This window comes from Ambystoma mexicanum, chromosome 5p, assembly GCF_040938575.1.
Source record: "Ambystoma mexicanum isolate Mex_15411 chromosome 5p, UKY_AmexF1_1, whole genome shotgun sequence".
Taxonomy (NCBI): Eukaryota; Metazoa; Chordata; class Amphibia; order Caudata; family Ambystomatidae; genus Ambystoma; species Ambystoma mexicanum.
In genome coordinates, this window is record NC_090930.1 from 268,994,861 (window position 1) to 269,013,555 (window position 18,695).

The 18,695-nt window shown below is 53.3% G+C and overlaps 1 protein-coding gene across 1 annotated transcript in view; it reads left to right on the top strand.

Moving 5' to 3' along the window:
- Positions 1-18,695, top strand: part of CUL4B (cullin 4B) — a 1,392,627-nt gene that overhangs the window by 664,720 nt on the left and 709,212 nt on the right. The gene's annotated exons all lie outside the window — the stretch shown is intronic.

Consider the following 18,695-nt stretch of genomic DNA (forward strand, 5'->3'; position numbering starts at 1 on the left):
CGTTTTTAGAGCACCCCGGCCAGGGGACTCCTTCCCAGGGTCTTCCTACTCCGGGAGGAGCTTCGAAAGCTCTCTTACCAGGGTTTCCCCTGAGGTGCCTTCTAGGCCTAAAAAGTGTACCGGAGTTTTCTCTGAGGGACTCTGTAAGGGGCCTATTGACACCCGATTACAATCCGAGGCCCCTCCTATGGGGGCTGTTTCTGGGCTCAGTTGAGAGCTCGGAGTTTGCTTCGAGCTCTCCTTGTCTGGAGCTTCCCATACAGACACCGGGGTACGCCCTGAGGCCTCTGTGGAGGCTTTCTGTACTAAGGTTTGAGGCCCCTAGTGAGGGGGCTATTACTGGACTCTGGTCCGAGGTTCCTCTGAGACTAAGGTGACCGACAGTTCTAAGGGGCCTGTAAAGGTCTTATCGGTGAGGTGTACTCCTCATCGTTCCCGCTCGGGCAGTGACACCGGTTCTGTCGAGGGGGCCAGAGTGAGGTCTCTGACCGGAATACCTCCGTTAGCGACGTGGCATAGGTCCCTCCGTTGGAGGCTAATTTGGCTGATAGCATGTTTCAGAAACATCCTAGGCCACACAGTACCGGCTCTCACGAGGTTCCTTGTGTCGAGGCTAAAATGAAGACCCCTGACCCGCCTGTGGAGACCCCTGCCTCACTCCCACATGTGTCGCAGTTCTCCTCAGGTGCTGACAAAATGGCAGCCGTTCCCGCCAAGACTACGGCGGCCATTTTGGATTACTCACACCTACGCCATCGGCTTTAGGTGCTGAGAGCGTTTTTTCAGGTGAACATCGTTTTTCTTATGCGCATCCTTTTCGTTCAGTGTATGACTGGAACGGTCGGATGCATTTACTGCACACCGTCTTTCTCCCTGCGGCATCTGCGCCCTTGGTCTACGTTGATTCGAGTGGAGAATGACCTTCTTGGCAGCCCTCTCACTTACGCCCCTGGAGCTACTCCGCTCATGAAGCCCCCTCCTGCAACGCCTAAACCGTCGGGAGGACGCCTTTTTCAGAAAATTTCAAAGGCCTATGCACTCCGACCCCATGAAGAGGTTTTTCCGAGGTTTGTTTAGGGAAATATGTCCTCCAGTGGCTCGTGTGCCGTCAGTTCCAGCCGCGCCACTAGGGGTTCCGGCAGCTCCGCCTCTACAAGCCAGGCCGCCTACAACTGTCCCTCTATTGCCTCACCTTGTCTCCAGTGGAGAAATCTTCAGCAGGGCCAGATGCGACGCAGCTTGACCCGGATGTGTCGGATGACACACGGGGATCAGGACAGCGAGGACCAACCTCGCTCTGTTAGAGCCTTCCACGACCGCGTGCTGGACATGTGTCTTCTGGATGTTCCAGTACCCGAGGCACCCGCTCCCCAGGAAGGGGTGCTTTTTGGGGCATTCACCTTGTCTCCTCTGGAGCGTACCGGCTTGTTCTTCCAGAAGGACGTTTTGGTCGAGGTCCAAAATGTCTGGGATAAACCACACTCTGGACTGATTGTTAACAAAAAGATTGACACTCGTTATAGGCTTCATTCTTTGGAAGAGGTAGCCTTAGCGTCTTGTCCACCCCCTTCCTCCACGGTGGTGGCAGCTGCCACATTACAATCCAGACCGGCTTCAGCCTCATCTACAGCGGCAGCCCAGGTTCTGGCCAAAGAAAACCAGATTCTTGACTTTGGGGAGGAAGATCTTTGCTAATTCAGCCCTGCAGTTGCGTCAAGCGAACGCGGAGCTTGTGTTAGTGGGGGCGAATATGAAAATGTGGAAAGGTCTGATGGAATTTGAGGAATTCACATCCGCGGATAAACTACACTATTTTAAAGCGGGTTTGTCAGTTGCCGTCTTGGTGAAACCGCCTTTCAGGACGCAGAGGACGTCTTCGCAGCCTCGGCCTTCCTCTGGTTTTCGGAGGTTTCTGGATCATAAGACGCATAGTAGATACTCCAACAGGAAACTCGCGTCAGCAATGGGAACGGTTTTTCTGTCCTCGGCCGCCTCCACAGGTTCTGGTGGTACAGCTACCGAAAAACCAGCTAAATGAGGCTTATCTGCGCTTGCACGAGACCCTGGTGGGAGGGTGCATTACGTCTCACTGGGAGGCGTGGCAGACCATCAACGAGGACCGGTGGGTCTTTTCAGTTGCTCGGGCAGGCTTCCGCTTGGCCCTTTCCCCTACCCCATCCTTAAATCCTCCCTTCCAGCAGTCTGGGTCGCCCTCCCTCAGAGCCGAGATCCAGAAGCCTCTGCATCTCAGGGCGGTGGAACCCGTTCCCCTAGGGGAGCGAGTGGAGGGCTTCTACTCCCGGCTGTTAACAGTGCCAAACCCAACCAGGCTGGCCTGCGCACCATCCTAGACCTTTCCCAGTTCAATCTCTCTATTCCCCATGAGAAATTCAAGATGATCACGCCCTGTCAGATAGTCATCTTTGCAGAAGGGTGACTGGCTCAGTGTGGTGGACCTTCAGGATGCTTATATGCATATCCTTATTTGGAGTCCACATCGGAAATGCCTACGGTTTTCCATGGGGAGGAGCATTTCCAGTTTCGTGTGCTCCCGTTTGGCCTCAGCTCGGCACCGCAGGTCTTTACGAAGATGTCAGTCATCGCAGCTTATCTTCGGCTACAGGGTATCCATGTGTATCCGTATTTGGACGATTGGCTGCTGCGCAGTCCTTGTCCTCTGTCAGCCTCGAACAACCTTCTCTTTCCTCCAGCTCCTGTTCCACCTTGGGCTGTCGGTGAACTGGCGGAAATCCTCCATGACGGTCTCTCAGGACTTGATTTTCCTGGGTTTTCGTTGGAACACGATTGACTGCACAGTATACCTAATTGGGGACAGAATGCTGGATCTGTTGGCCACGTGTCAGGTGTTTGTGCGGTCGGAGAGCATAATAGCCTGGTGGTTCCAGAGGCTTCTGGGCCTCATGGCTTCATGTGTGCTGTCTCTTCCTCTTGCTCGTCTCAAGATGAGGACAACCCAGATGGCTCTTCGGAGCTCTTGGCACCAAGCAGTGGATCCAGACTCCAAAATGATCCTGGTTCCATCCTTAATGAGGATAGACCTCCTGTGGTGGTCTTCTCTCAGCAATCTGTCGGTTGGGCATGGCTTTTCCAGTCCCCTGCCTGCTATTGACAGTCACAACGCACTGCTCCCTTCTGGGTTGGGGTGCGACGTTGGTGGTTCTTCAGGTTGCCGATCTCTGGTCGCCGTAGGACAGACAGCTTCATATAAATCACCTTGAGCTCCTGGCGATATTCCTGGTGCTGAAAGCGTTCAAGCCTGTCATTATCAACAAAGTTGTCCGTGTCCGCACGGACAATGTGGTGTCCAGGTTTTATATCAGCAAGCAGGGAGGTACCAAGTCCCCTCCTCTTGTGGATCTTGCCATTCAGATTTGGGAATGGGCTTGTTCAGCGTGGCATCTGGCTGGTGGCAGAACACATCCCGGGCCAGCAGAATGTTACTGCAGGTGCCCTCTGCCGACGAACAATGGTCAGTTAAGAGTGGGAACTGAACAGAGGTCCTCTTACATATTTTCCATTGTTGGGGCACTCAAGAAGTGGACCTCTTTGCGACGTCGACAAACAGGAAGCTTCCCCTGTATGCCTCCAGAAATGGGCTGGGAGATGCTCTCGAGATTTCCTGGCACACCGTGAGGTCCTATGCTTTTCCGCCTCTGCCTCAGATTCATCGGGCGCTTCGCCAGCTGAGGGGCACAGTGAATTGTTCTCTTCTGTTCATAGCACCATGGTGGCCGGCCAGGTTTTGGTTTTCAGAGCTTCAGCATCTATCGGTGTGTGCACTGATCAGGCTTCCGATGGTTCCCAACCTGCTTCACCAGAGCGATCAGCAGTTGTGGCACCCCTCCCCACAATCGTTCAGATCCTTAGAGCACCTCAATTTGTCTGCAGATAACCTGAGTGTTATTCAGGCGGTCAGGAAGCCCTCGACGAGCTCTAAGTAAAAAAGTAAATGGCTACAGTTCAGCCACTGTTTGGCTATGCAGCTAGACCCCAGGGAGGCTACGATCGACACAGTTCTGTCTTTTGTCTCACATCTGGCAGAGTCTGGCATTCATGTTTTGTCCTGCAGGACTTATGTCGGCTATTGCCGCTTATCTGTCTACGGATCAGTGCTCTTCTTCGCTGTCAAATCCAGTTATTAAAAGACACTTTGCGGGCCTCATGCACCTTTACCTTCCTGTTCGCAAACCACATCCAATGTGGGATCTGAATGTGGTCCTTAGGGCCTTGTTCCATAAGCCCTTTGAGCCCATGGCTACGGTATACCTTAAGTACCTTCCGTGGAAAGTGTCATTCTTGGTTGCTGTGACTTCGGCAAGGCGTGTGAGTGAGCTCCAGGCATTGTCGGTGGAGCATCCCTTCCTGGTTTTTCATAAGGATAAGGTTGTCCTGAGGACAAATCCTTCCTTCCAAAAGTGGTCTCTGATTTTCATCTGAATCAGTCAATCTCCTTGCCTGTCTTCTTCCCAAACCCAGCTTCAGAGGCTGAGAGGGTTTTGCGTTGCTTAGACATTAGAAGAGCTCTTATGTTCTATCTGGACAGAACACCTGAGTTTAAGAACTCTTCTCCGCTTTGGTTGACTTTCGGTAATCCGCAAGGTAAGCCGGCCTCGAAAGCGACCATCTCCAGATGGATTGCTGCCTGTATTGCGGAGGCTTACGCTGTTCAGGGCCTTGAACCTCCAAAAGGGATTCATGCTCATCTTGTACGGGGCAAGGCGGCTGTTGTTGCCTTCCAAGAGTATGTCCCCTGGGAGACCATCGCGAAAGGGGCTTTGTGGGCCTCCCCATCGGCTTTTTGTAGGCATTACTGTCTGGACCCGAGCTCCAGAGCTGATGCTCAGTTCGGTCATGCTCTGCTAAAAAACCTGTTTCATTAAGGAGATTTCCATCCAACCGTAATTTCTGTGAGGAGTGCTTGGGAATCTCCCATAAGTATGGAGGAAGGGGGTGGGACGTAGGAGTATAATAAAGTTACTCACCGTAGTGACTACCTTAGTCCTAGTCCACAGTCCCATTTCCTCCATATGCCCGCCCGCTGTCCCCTCTAATAAGGTTCCTCTGTTATTGCTTAAAGGTCTCGGACCTTGCGATAGAAAAGGACTGATGGACGAAGCGCTTGGAGGAGCTATGGAGGCGGGGTTACGGCTGCCTGCGGTACCCCATGTGAAAAGAGGAAGGACACATTTTTTAAAAATGTGATGCTTTTTGCATAATGCTCCGGTCCCGTCCCACAGGACGGAGGAATGTCCCATAAGTATGGAGGAAAGGGGACTATGGACTGGGAGTAAGGTAGTCACTACGGTGAGTAACTTTATTAAACTGCTTGTCAATTAAGTGTATAAAGTTCATATGAGACAGTTAGCAAGTCTCTAGAGGCCAAAGAAGCAACTGCACCCTGCCTAATTAAATCAAATAGCAGTAAATGGGAGGCTGAAATGGACAAACTTGTGGTCTTTCCCCTGTGACTTAGAAGTCTAAAACAACGGCTGTTCATGAGAGCCTTTAGCTAAGATAGTGGTGTGCTCACACTCCATTGAATGTTCCAGGACAGCGAGCAGCAACAAGGTCAACTACAGAAGACTTTGGCTGATGGCCTACGGATGACAGATGGACTAATTGGGAAAATGGAGAGTAGTCTGACTGGATTCAAACACCTAGGTTTCATTTCACATGCATGCATCTAAGGAGCTAAAAGTCCAAGGTTGGGATAGAATGCCAACCTAACATACAATGTACCGAGAACCAATCCACTGTTATGTCCACTATAATCAGTACTATATGTGTTTAGAGGTAGTTCAAGGCGTACCCTACAGACAAGGTGTAGCCAATGAAGCACTGATCCTTATATGTTCTATAAGTAGATATGTTCCCTTCACCCATTCCTTCCTTTGATAGGTTTTATATTTGGCCACGTAGAATGACGTCATAGATGGCACAAATTGAGGTATATGACCTCCATGTAATCGAACTTGGTCTGACAGTTGACCCTGCTTGACTAAACGGAGAATAAAGTAGTACTTTCCCATATTCCTGGAGTCTGTCTGGTTATTTGGTTTGGGACCATTATTGTAATTCCAGCCAGCACAAAAGAAGCTTCAAGGTGCTAGAGCACATGTTCATTAGTGTTGGGGAGATTTATCATTTTTATGCTTCATCCCCTCCTACTGAGACCCCCAGCACTGTTTTCTGGACTTCTGGACCCTTTTCTTGAATCCTGAATGAGTGGAGCCTTTTTCCTCTCATTCACTCATATGGGCTTTGTCTTTTGGAACTCTTTCCTTTATATTTTAATGTCCTGTGGAGTCTGTTTATCCTCAATACATCTTAAAGGCATCTGTATTTTACTTTTGCAGCACAAAGTTCATTATGGGCAGTGTTGCTGGAGACCCTTAGGGGCCTCATTTGAGATTCTCTTCTTTCTCCTCAAATAACTACAGTGCTTAAGGTTAATATTTCCTGAAACCTTATATACTCCTACGTCCTGTCCCCTTTCCTCCCTACTGTACGGGCGGCCCCTGCTAGGGATGGGAGACGGAACCTTTTTCACCAGAAAAAAAATCTTCTTCCCCTTTTAAATTTAGAGGCGCGCAGGGACACAGTCCTGGGAGCAGGTGCTTCCCTGTCTCCGCCCACTGGTGCCACTCCCCAGTCCTCTTTTCTGCAGCGACGGGAACGGACTGCTTTCACCAGCGCTGTTGGGTTTGCTTTTGCCTTGTAATTCCACACTTTCTTTCTCTGATACTGTCTTTTGTCTTTAGTCTATTTTCTTTTATCATTATTCGGTCCACCCCGGCGCATGTCGATGTCTTTATGCTTCAGCAGGTGTCCAGCCTGCCAAGCGCTCTTCCCTACGTCTGACCCCTATGCTCTTTGCCTCCGCTGCCTTGGGCCAGAGCATAGCTGGGAGTGTTGTACTTTGTGTGACACACTTACACCGCACACTCTGAAGAACAGGTTAGCTCGGTGGAGAGAGCGCCTCGAACATTCGCCTCCAGAGGACTTGAAGGACCTCGTCAAGCACAAGTCAAGGGCCAAGGTAATGCCTCTTTTTTTTCATCTGCACCCTGCAAAGGTGACTCCTTCCCAAGCAGACGTTCAAGCGGGAGGGATAGTTCAGGTTCTACCACCAGCACGGGTACCGAGGCTGCTTCAGCTACTGGCCGCCAGGCCGAGGGGTCACTAGATCCTACCAGGGATGATGCTGAGGGGCCGCAAGGTTCTTTTACCGGGTGTCCACCCGAGGGGCTACGCCTTACTACCGGACAAATGTCTGTGGGGGCACCTGTACTCGGCACTACCCCGAGCACAGCCGAGGGCACTACCCCCAGCACAGCCGAGGGCACTACCCCCAGCACAGCCGAGGGCACTACCCCCAGCACAGCCGAGGGCACTACCCCCAGCACAGCCGAGGGCACTACCCCCAGCACAGCCGAGTGCACTACCCTCAGCACAGCCGAGGGCACAACGCCTACCAGGCCTCATCCTGAGGTGCAGGGTAGGCCTCAAGCTCCACCGCCAAGAGTCCTGGAGGAGGCCGGGCCCAGCGCGGCAAGCACCACGGCGCAGGCACGTGGCATGCAGCCCGACAAGATGGCCAACGCACCAGACAAAATGGCTGCTCGTCTGATACCGCCCCCTGGTGCGGAGCAGGTGGGAGAACGAGTTTCAAGGTGGGACTAGTCTTCACCAGGTAAGTAGCCTACTGCATATCCTTCAATGTCGCAGGTCAGATAAAGCCTGCAAGCAACAAGGCAGAGTACGCCTAGACCTCAGCAAACTCTGGGCCCTACTCCTATGCCACATAGCGCCCCTCTGACCTGTGAGGACCGATTCTTTCAAAAATTCCTCACGCTTACGAGATCCTCAGATGTGCAACATCCTTCGTGATGTGATCAGGGACATGCTTCCTCCTGTCCCCTGCGCCCATAGTCTTTCCTCCTATGGCTCCAGTGCCTCGTGCCCCTGTGCAGCCTCTGCTGTCCAAGCCGGCCCCCGTGGTTCCATACCAGCCCCCGCAGCAGCCTCAGGCCCCGGTCGCCACACCTCAACCTGCAGCGCCCAGTTCTCCTTCACCTGTCCCTGACCAACCAGACACCCTGGTTAACACCGATGAGGAGGACGACCCTGACACTCCGTTTTTTGCCAAGGCTTTCCATGATCAACTTGCAGGTCTTGCCGAATACTTGGCACTTTCACAATCCGAGGTTGAACAACCTGAGGCAGGGGTCCTGGCCGAAGTCCTCACTCTACGCCCTGCAGCTAGAACAGGGATTCCGATGCAGAAGGACGATGTCGCTTTGCTAAGAAAGGATGGCTTGAACCCCATTCGGCTCAGCCCACCAATCGGCCCCTCAACGCCAAGTACCGGCAATTGTAGCGGGATACACTCTTGCTGTCAGCACACCCTCAACTACACTTTTCAGTGATTGCTGTGGCCTCCATCTACTATAAGCCTGTCTTCCTCGGCCACCTTGTCCTCTGCCCTGCTTGGCAAGGAGAAGATCCTGGAGGTGTATTCAAAGGTCTACTCCGCCTCTCTGCACCTTTGTCAGTCTAATGTGGATGCCATGCTCTCAGCTGTTAACCAGAGGTTTTGGCGGGAAATAGCCGACTTCCTTCCGGAACTTCTGGTACAGTCAGACGCGCTTCAAGGCGGGGCTGGCAGAAGCAAAGCTGGTGGCCCAAGACGACATGGAGTCCATAGTGGCGCATATGCACATCTCAGACCATGCCATCTGAATCGCTTAGGACATGCCTGGTACGGGCTACCAAATTCAACCCGGATGTCCAGGAGCGTATAGTGGACCTTCCATTCGAAGGTAGCAACTTCTTCCATTCCACCACCGATGAGGAGCTTGATAAGAAGAGTTCTCGTACTGCGAAATCCTTATTTATCAGGACCTTACAGCCAGACGCACCAGCGTTCCGACAAGGGGTGGGGTCGCCAGCGGGTATTGGGGCTTCCAGGAACGAATGTCCAGGCTGCCGGAGCAATCTGAGTCAGCACTGCCGCGAACACCACAAGGTGAGGAATAAGGGATTTTTTCAGCCCCCCTCCACAGCCCCAGCGGGAAAGGCATGACATTCCCCTGCGGGTCCATGTTTCTCCGGTGGCGGGAGGGTGGCAGACTTGCCCTGCACGCACAGAATTGGTGCACAAGATTCGTGGACCCCTGGATTCTATCTGTAGTGTCCACGGGCTACAGCCTACCGGTTCCTCCCTATCCTCTATCCTTCTCTCCACTCCCACAGATTGGGACAACAACTCTGTTGGCGGAAATTCGATCGCTCGTAGAGAGCAGGCAGTGCAAGAAGTCCCAGCCTCCCAGCGGGGTATGGGCTTCTACTCTAGGATTTTCGACATACACAAGAAGAACCAGGCTGGCCTGAGAGTTGTGTTGGACCTTTACACCCTGAACCTTTCCCCTCCCTCATCAAAAGTTCAAGATAGTTACCCCACCGCTTATTGCGGAGACACTGCATTTGTCTGCCTCATCGGCCCTTCCTGAGGTTCAGGATCATGGGCTTTCATTTCCAATACAAGGTTCTACCCTTTGGCCTTAATTCAGCCCCCAGGGTCTTTACCAGGTTTATGAATGCAGTGGCAGCCCTTCACAGGGCTACCCTTCCCATGTCTACCCGTACCTGGACGACTGGCACTTCAGGGTGAGATCTCCAGAGGCGGTCCATCACACCTCCTCCACCCTCATGAATACACTACACTGATTGGGATTTTCCATCAATCTCAAGAAGTCACAGCTGCAGCCAACGCAGAGTCTGGTCTTCCTGGGCCTAATTTGGGACACTAGCTCTGAGAGAGTTTTTCTTGGAGGACAAGATCACAGCCATCAAGAGGGCCACAGGTCATTTTCTCAGCAGAGAGGTGACCTCATCATGGTGGTACCAGCACCTCTTGGGTATCATGGCGGCATGTCTACTGGCAGTGCCTTACACAAGGCTCAAAATGAGAAGATGACAGTTGCACTTCGCAGCCTCATGGAGTCAGGAGTGGGGTTCCCAGGCGTAACTCGTCAGCATTCCTCCCTTTCTCCACCAGGACCTCATCTGGTGGAGCATGGACTGCAACTTGCAGATAGGCAGACCCTTCCGGCAATCTGCACCACAGCTTACCATCACCACAGATTTCTCCTTGGCGGGCTGGGGGGCTACCCTGGACAACCACAGCGTCCATAAAGTCTGGTCTCTGCAGTAACTGGAGGCCCATATCAATTGGCTAGAGCTCAAGGCCATCTGGCTCGCTCTCATAGCCTTCCTGCCGCTTATCAGTGCCAACTCTATCCTCATTTGAACTGACAATTCCACCAGCATGTATTACATCAGGCAGAGTGGCACAAGGTCTCCCCCCTATGCAGCCTTGTAGTCAGCATGTGGGAGTGGGCTCAGGGGAATAACATTCACTTGACGGAAATCCACCTCCTGCGGGAGTCCGACCTGGAGGCGGACAGACTCAGCAGGTTGGGTGCGGGCAATTACGATCAAATCCTTCAGGGGGATCTTTCAGCAGGTGGGGGCAGCCCGAGGTCTATCTCATTGCCACCTGGTACAACAGGAAGTGCCCTCAGTTCGTGTCCTAGCAGGGACAGGGCTTAGGCTTCCTGGGCGACGCCTTACAGTCGAATTGGAATAGCAAGAACGGATATGCCTTTCTGCGATCCCAGCTGGGAGCCAGGGTCATCCACCACACCCCCCAGAAGTTAGCCTTTGCAGTGTGGTTCCTGATCAGATAACATTGAAGCATCTGGCACAGGCTAACCTGCACATCATACAGAGGGCTGGGAGCGATGCTACTAGGGGCTAGTACAAAAGCAAGTGGTCTAGGTTTTGTCACTGGGCTCAGTCTAAGGAGGTCGATCCTCTTACTTGCACGCTGGACGACGTGCTATCCTTCTTTACACACCACGCCCACTCGGGGGTGCAAATGGACACCTGCCGCACCTATCTGGCGGCCATCGGAGCCTACCGGAACTTGGTGGAGGAAGTTGTCTCTTCCTCCAACACTGTGGTTAAAAGGCATTTGGTGGGCCTCACCAGGCTCTACCCGCCTATCAAGGAGCCACACCCCGTTTGCAACCTCAACATATAGTGTTGGGCGCCTTAGCGCATAAACCTTTTAGCCAATGGCGTCCGCGGACATCAGGCTGGTCACCATTAAGACAGCTCTCTTGGTGGGCCTTATATCTGCATGCCGGGTCAGCGAGATCCAAGCTCTTGTGGCTTCCGAGCCTTACACTACCTTTCATAGGGACAAGATGGTCCTCAGAACGCACTCGACGTTCTTGCCTAAAGTAGTCTCTTCGTTCCACCTAAATGAGGCGATAGAGCTACACACTTTTTTCGCAAACCCTAAGGACGATGCTCAGAGGGTCCTGCTCTGTTTAGATGTCGGTCGCGCTCTAAAATTCTACTTTGATAGAACCACGAGCTTCCACAAATCTGAGGCTCTTTGTCACCTTCGGTGCGTCAAGGCCAGGATATCAGGCTTCTAAGACTGCCATAGCAAGGTGGATGGTTGCAGCCATTAAGGGGGCCTGGGAGGGGCAGCACAAGCCACTTCTGGGAAATATGCATGCCTACGCTATCCGAGCCAAGGCCACGGCAGTCGCCTTCCAGAGGCACGTTCCGTGTCACGTCATCAGCAGGGCGGTCACCTGGGCCATTCCTTCGGCCTTCTGCAAGCACTACTGTTTGAATGTCGGTTCCAGGTCAGACGCTGCATTTGGGCAGGCTGTATTAAGGAACTTGTTTTCTTAAGAGGGTCACCTCTCCACCCTGGGGCCAAATTCAGTGGTAATCGCCCATACAGTGTGGAGGAAAGGGGACGGGACAAAGGAGTAATTATAAGTTACTCACCGTAGTGATCAAAGTACTCCTAGTCCCATCGTTTCTCAGAGCTTATTCTACCAGAGAACTGGCTGCTACCTATGCCCTGCAGGGCCGGTCCCTTTTCGGAAAATTTTCCAGGCAGCTACATGGGATTCTCCAGCTTAACATTATGTCCTGGATTTACTGTCTGGATAGGACACTCGTTTTTGCTCTGGTGATCCTCCAGAGATTGTTCAGGTTTTTGTGGTGTCCTCGCTCACCTGCCTCCTTCGCATCGTTGTACTGTTTTGGGAGTCTATCAAGGTTGAAGCATCCGTGGGAAGAAGAAATCCATTAGAATAACAAATTACTTATCTCTTATTTATGTTCTTTCTGATGGATGTTCCTCCCACGGATCCAATATTGCCCTCTCTACCTGCCCCACTTGGTGGATAACTAGTACACCTTTGATGCTGCAGTCTCTTGGCGTCAAAGTGCTAGAAAACAAGGTTAGAACAGAGTTTGCGGGGCAACCACTCATCTACAGACCGTGGCATCCTTTCCGGCGTGGGGTGCATAGGGGATTCCTCCAGAGCTGCGTTGTGCTCCATCGTGGCGGAAAGATTGAACAGCTGCCCTGTGGATGGAATTATCAAAGATCGGGTGAGGAATATCCATCAGAAAGAACATTACAGAGAGGTAAGTCATTTTTTTATCTCAGACAAGGAGTCTTTGGGACTAATCCATCAGAAAGAACATTGCCAAAAGGTAACATTTTTTCTTTCATTTTATTTTTTTTAGGGCTTTCACGTAATGTATCCTTGGTGCTAAATGTGCTTCACTGTTGGCCAAGAAATGGTCAAGCAATAGACTGTCCAATGTTATTTTTTCTTTGCACCAAACCTTTGGCTTCCTTAGTCTAATACTTAATGATCAAACTTGTTGTCAAGTGAGAGTTCTTAAGACGTTTGTGGTAAATTGTTGCAGATCCACAAAGGTTTGCTTCAGAAACATATCCAAAGTGGTTCTTAAAAACCAAACCAGTATTACCTTTTCGAGGGGATTGGGTCCTCCGACGTATTCCATATCTATGACATGTAATCACCACAGCTGTGCTGCTTCGGAAACTTTTTTGGCGTCTGCGTCCTGCGTCGATGACATCGATGCGCCGTCGTCGAAGACCTCCTCTGACGTCTGACGTCATCCGATGTGATAAGTAGGACGCACGACGCCCATAGCCTCAGTTCCGTTGTTTCCGCGAACGTGTTGCTTCGTGTTTCTCGGTTCTAAGCCTCGACTCTTTGGAGTTCTGTTCTTTCTGGTTCTTCGAACCTGTTCGTTTGTGAATTTACCTTCGGCGATGTCTTCCACTTCGTCTTCAACCCCGCGTCCGGGCTTTAAGAAGTGCGGGGAGTGTGGGTCCAAGATGTCGGTGACGGACTCGCACGACGCCTGCCTCTGGTGCCTCGGGGAGGCCCACGACACGGATGACTGTATCGACTGCCAGTCGCTCACGTCCAAAGCCTTACGCGAACGTAAGAAGAAGTTGTCGGTAGGTCGGGTGTCCAAGCCCCGGAAGTCGAAGTCGGCGGGGCTTTCGACGGATGATTCGAGGGGTGACTCTCCGCGTCATCGTCGGAAGTCTCGTCGGTCTTCTAGGAGTGGGTCTCGCCACTCCTCAGCCTCTTCGAGGCATTCTCGGAAGCGCCGTCACCGGTCGCCTTCCAGGTCCTCTTCCGAGGATTCTGCACGGCATGTCGGTTACCCCACCAGCCGTGCGACGCCGGAGGAATGGGCTTTCTTCGGGAAGAAAATGTTGGCGATTGAGTCGCAGGGTACTCAGCCGTCCGCGCCCCCGAGTGGGGTCGGCCGTGTGAGGTCGAGAGACGCCGCTCGCAAGAGTGGTCGGCACGAGTCACGGGAGCGGTCCCGTTCGGACAAGGAGGCTCGTTCTCGCCGTACCCGTTCCAGGTCCCGGTCCTCGACGCGTTCGAGACCGTGTGCTCCTGTGAAGTCTTCGAGGAAGACATCGACGTCTGAGGCGTCGAGGGCGTCGACAGGCTTTCTCGAGGCTCCGGCTTCGAGGACGTCGTTGAAGCCGTCGACGATCAGGTCGTCGAGGGACACGCTCGGGGCTCCGGCTTCGAGGGCTGTGTCGACGCCGCCGATACTGGAGGCGCTGCATCTGACGTCGACGCTGATTCGCTCGGCGCCGTTGCCGGTTTTCTCGGCGTCGGCGCCGATTCGCTCGACGCCATCGACGCCTTTCGTGTCGGAGGTGCCCCGTGTCACGGGTGTACCCCCTAGGAAGGCTCTGGTTAAGAGCAAGCACTCTCGGGTGCCTTTTCGCCACCTGGAATATATTTCGGAGGCGGATGAGGATTCTGATGGCCTGGTTCCTAGTCAGGTGCCAGATGAAATTGTCTCGGGCCATAGTCAGTTTGACGATTTGAGGCAGTCACTGCATGATGCCAGTGGACTGGACACCTCTCCGGAGGTGGAATTTTGTAGGCCTGAGCCTGGCTCCCATGCCGATTCCTCGTACCGGCGCCTTATGGCTAGGGTGTCTGAGTATCTGGGATGGTCTGCTCCCCCAGGGGAGTTTGTGCAGGATGATCTGACGGACATCCTTGATGTTGGTCCCCCAACTGACCCGGTACTGCCGTTCCATATGGCTTTACAGAGAAGGGTGGCGGCGGCTTGGACTGCTCCGGAGAGTCTCCCGGCGGTGGGCAGATCCTTGTCGCGTAAATACCGTCCAGCCAGTAGCGACCCCTGCTACTTGACCAGGCACCCCACTCCGGAAAGTTTGGTGGTGCAGGCGGCCACGGCCCCGGCAAAGCAGGCGTCGTACCCTACCATCCCTCCTGATAGGGACGACAAACGTTTTGATGGCTGGGCGAAGAAAGTGTTTTCTTCTGGTGGTATGGCGCTTCAGGCGGCCAACTCCATTTGTGCCTTGTCACGTTTCACGCACACTCTGTGGAACTGTGTTGCGTTAGCGGCTGAACATATTCCCGAAGGGGATGAACGGGATGGTTTCCTTGCTATGGTCCAGGATGGTAAGGATGCCATGTGTGAGTCCGTTCAGTCGGATCTGGACTTGGCTGAATGCGTCAGTAGGTCCATGGCGGCGAGCACCGTAATACGCAGGTTTGCGTGGTTGCGGAAGTCGGGGTTTGCTCCTGATGTGCAGTCCCGGCTCCTCAACATGCCCTTTGATGGTGAACACCTTTTTGGAAGCAAGGCTGACGAGAGCCTTGAGAGGTTGCAGACCTCAAAAGCTGCAGCGAAGTCGTTGGGCGCTGCAGTTCGCCAACCTCCGCCTTTTCGTCCTAGGGGACAGCAGTGGAGGGGTGGTTCCTTTCGCTATTACTCATCCTTCAGTAAAGCGAGAGGAGCTGGCAGTCAGAGGCCAACGCAGGGGTACCAGAGGTGGACGACAGGGTACCCGTGGTGCCAAGGCCGCTCGGGCAGTTGCCTCTTTGCCCTCAGGTAACGCCACAGCCGCTCCCACTCAGTCGTGAGGCCATGTCCCATGGTTCGCCGGTTGGGGGAAGGCTGGCGCAGCATCTTGTAGAGTGGCAAGCTACTGTCTTCCTTTTCAGCACAGGCCTCGCGACGATCCACCGGGGAACCTCTCTTTGCAGAGTCCGGATCCGCTCCTTGCGCAGGAAATTCATGCCCTGCTGGAGAAAGGCGCCATAGAACTGGTGCCTGTAGCGGAGAGGAACAAGGGATGGTATTCCCCTTATTTTTTGGTTTCGAAGAAAGACGGGGGATTGAGACCCATCATGGACTTGCGCGGTTTGAACAAACTCCTCAGGAAGGACAAGTTCAAGATGGTTACTCTCTCTCTCAAGTCCTCCAGGCCCTTCAGCTTCAGGACTGGTTGGTGTCACTCGACCTCAAGGATGCTTACTTCCATGTGCCGATCCATCCCAAGCACAAGAAGTACCTGAGGTTCGCGGTTGGCGACTCGCACTTTCAGTTTCGGGTCCTGCCGTTCGGATTGACCTCCGCCCCGAGGGTTTTCACCAAGCTCATGGTGGTGGTGGCAGCGCATCTCAGGCAAGGGGGGATTCACGTCTACCCCTACCTGGACGATTGGTTGATCAGGGGGAGCTCTCCCGAGCAAGTCCTGGATCATCTATCGATCACCTGTCGCTCCCTTCACAGGCTGGGCTTCTCCCTCAATTTAAAGAAGTCCCATTTGACGCCAACACAGCGGCTCCAGTACATCGGAGCAGTGCTCGACACTTCCCTGGGGCAGTGTTTTCCTCCCCAGGTGAGGGCTCTTCACATTCAGCAGATGTTGCACAAGTTTCAGCATGCCCAGACGCTCCCAGCGTTCGAGTTCTTGAGGTTGCTCGGCCTCATGGCATCCTGCATTCTTCTGGTGCCAGAGGCTCGCCTGCGGATGAGATCTTTGCAGTGGGCACTCAAGACGCAATGGTCGCAGTCCTCCGGCAGGATGTCGGACTCGATTCAGGTGCCGTCCTCGGTCGCCCGGGACCTTCTGTGGTGGGCCGTCGAAGGCAACTTGATGAAGGGGGCTCCATTTTGGCTTCCCTGGCCGGAGGTGACGATCGTGACGGATGCATCCCTCACGGGATGGGGAGCTCATGCCAACGGGCTGACAGTCAGCGGTCGTTGGTCTCCGTCGGAGTCCAGACTCCATATCAATCTGTTGGAGCTGAGGGCCGTCAGGCTAGCCCTGAAGGCTTTTCTGCCGTCTGTGCGAGGGAAGAATGTCCTGATCCTGACGGACAACACAGTGGCCATGCACTACCTCAACAAAAAGGGGGGGCAGGGTCACTTCCTCTGTGCAGAGAGGCGATGCAGCTCGAGTTCTGGGCCATCCAGCAGGAAGTTCCGGTCTCGGCAGTTCATCTGGCCGGAGCCGAAAACGTGACGGCGGACGCTCTGAGCAGGCAGAGCGCGATCTCTCACGAGTGGGAGTTGGCTCAGGAGATTCTCCTGGAGATCTTCGCCCTTTGGGGGACCCCTCAAGTGGATCTCTTCGCCTCCAGTGTCAACCGGAAGTGCGAAAGGTTTTGCTCGCGGGAATTTCCTCCAGAAGGAGCCTTAGGAGACGCGTTCGTGGTGGAGTGGTCATTCCCGCTGCTGTACGCGTTTCCTCCAGTCCCCGTCATCCCGCAAGTGCTGCGGAGGTTACGGAAGTTCGGTTCCCGGATGATCCTCATTGCCCCGGCGTGGGCTCGGAGGACATGGTACCCGGACCTTCTCGATTTATCCATCTGCCCTCCACGTCGTCTTCCCTACCGAGACGATCTGCTCTCATGGGAGGGGGGGGTCAGGTTCTCCATCCAGAGGTCAGATCCCTCAACCTTCACGCTTGGCTTCTGAAAGGTTGAGGTATGAGGATTGGGACCTCCCTGAGGACGTGATGGAGGTGTTGCTTTCGGCCCGAAGGCCGGCAACAAAGTCTCTGTACCGTTGCCGTTGGCGTAAGTTCTGCGACTGGTGCAGAGTTCAGAATGTGGATCCTTTTGCTTGTGACATCCCCATGGTTCTGTCCTTTTTACTTTCTTTGGCCCACAGGGGCTTGCAAGTGGCTACCGTTAAGGGTTACCTGGCGGCGCTGTCCATCTTTAAGCGCTCGTCTGAAGAATGTTCTTACTTTAAAATCCCTTTGATTTCACAGTTCCTGAAAGGGCTCACTAATGTGTTCCCTCCGTCACCTTTCCTGGTGCCCGGTTGGGATTTACACCTGGTTCTTAAGTTTCTTATGGGTGCTCCGTTTGAGCCTTTACATTCTTGCCCTTTGAGGCTGTTAACTCTGAAAACTGTGTTTTTAGTTGCGGTTACTTCCGCTCGCAGAGTGAGTGAGTTGCAGGCACTTTAGGTTAAGCCTCCCTTCACTGTATTTCACAAGGACAGGGTTGTCCTTAGAGTTCGTCCTTCTTTTCTTCCGAAGGTAGTGACGGAATTTCATTTGGCCCAGAAGGTTGTTCTTCCGGCATTCTATCCTCCTCCGCATCCTGGTAAGGAAGAGGAGAGGCTCCATAGGCTTGATCCTAGGAGAGCTTTAAGCTTTTATGTTTCACGCATGTCCCGGGTCAGAGTGGATGATCAACTCTTTATTGGTTACGCTGGAAAGCGTTTGGGGCAAGCTGTGACGAAACAGACTTTGTCTCGCTGGATTATTTTGGCCATCTCGGAGTGCTACCGTTTGGCGGGTAAGGACCCACCGGCTGGCTTGCGGGCCCATTCTACCAGGGGTATGGCTGCGTCTACTGCCCTGCAGAGGGGTGTTCCTATTCGCAACATCTGTGATGCAGCCACCTGGGCTTCCGTACATACATTTGTACGTCACTATTCCCTTGATTCCATCCGAGCACAGGATCTGGCCTTTGGCAAGGCGGTCCTTTGCTCTGCTATTTGATTGGCTATTCTACATTTTGATTCTAAATTCTTTCCCTCCTCCTTGCTTTGGTACTGCTTTGGGAGTCTGTCATAGATATGGAATACGTCGGAGGACCCAATCCCCTCGAAGAACAAGTTACTTTCTTACCTGGTAACGTTCTTTCGATGGGATGGTCCGACGACGTATTCCATATCGCTCCCGCCCGGCCTTCCCCGCTGCAGAATTTCTTTTGCGATTGCAGCTTACGTTCCGCAAGGCTTTGTGTCTGACTGGCAGTTGACTTATGTCACACGTTCTGGGGGAAAAAACTACAACTGAGGCTATGGGCGTCGTGCGTCCTACTTATCACATCGGATGACGTCGGACGTCGGAGGAGGTCTTCGACGGCGCATCGACGTCATCGACGCAGGACGCAGACGCCGAAAAAGTTTCCGAAGCAGCACAGCTGTGGTGATTA